Raw genomic sequence first — 1149 nt, forward strand, 5'->3', positions numbered from 1 at the left:
GAGGGCAAAAATCGCTCTGAGGTTTCCCATGGAGATGGAAGCCCAGGGTCTGGGGCAGTGGGACCCCTTTTCCCTTCCCTCCCCGGAGACAGACAGATAGACAGACAGGAGAGGCTGGGCACAGAGAGGACAGTGAGAGATGGATTTTGAACAAACTTAAAGGAGAAAGGAAGCAGACAGAACAGCTGAAGTCCTTCCCAGGGACTTTCCCCCCACCTCTCCCCTCCCTTCTTCAGTCTCTCCTCCCGACACAGACACAAGCTTAAGACCCATAAGAGACGTACAGGGGACAAAGGACAGCACAGAAGCGAAAGAAAGAGAAGGCCGGGGGTTGAGGTCCCACGCGGAACTCTGAATCCCCTTCCCAAATGCCCACCAGCCCTGAGGTCACCCTGCTGGCCCACACTCTCCAGCCTCAACGACCAGTGGCCAGGGGTTCCAGAGGTCACCCATGCCCTTGGGGGTGGAAGAAGTTGCTGGGGGCCTACTTCAGCCATATTCCTGGGCATAAAACATAGATTTGTGCCCCTCAGTAGTCAGTCCATAGGAAGACAAGCACAGCCTCTCATGCACACCCCAGTCCCACAATCCACCAGCCCCACAATCCACCAGCCCCAAAGCAGCACTCCAAGTGTGGCCTAGGACTGGGGCATCAGGCGCTGCAGCAGACACATGCACTCCTGCCTGTTGTGTGGCCTGACGCACAGGGCCCCTCCAAGGGCAGACCAAGGCAATAGGGGACCTGGCTGGAAATGCCAGGTTTGCCACAAGTTTCCTCCTGCCAAGCATCCACTGTCAGGAGGTCTGTGGACAGCTGCCAGGTCTGCCACCCCTTGCCCAGCCACAGAGGAACGAGGAGATTCAGCCAGGTTTCAAGAAAAGCCACCTGCCCCCAACACACACACACACACACACACCGCTCCAGAACATGCACACCCCCCCTAAAACATGACCTCACCTTCTGCAAGCCTAACTGATGACCCATTTCCAGTGGTGTGCTGGTAAACAAACCACAGAAAGCCCTGGTTGGTAGCATTTGCCAGTTTCCATGAGGTAACTCCATACTGTCCTCATTGCTGATTTCAAGCTACCAATGTGACATCATCAAACACAAAACTGAAAAGAAAGAGGGACACAAAGGACCCAGCT

The sequence above is a fragment of the Rhinopithecus bieti genome, unplaced genomic scaffold (genome assembly GCF_001698545.2).
Source record: "Rhinopithecus bieti isolate Rb0 unplaced genomic scaffold, ASM169854v2 scaffold_10685, whole genome shotgun sequence".
Lineage (NCBI taxonomy): Eukaryota > Metazoa > Chordata > Mammalia > Primates > Cercopithecidae > Rhinopithecus > Rhinopithecus bieti.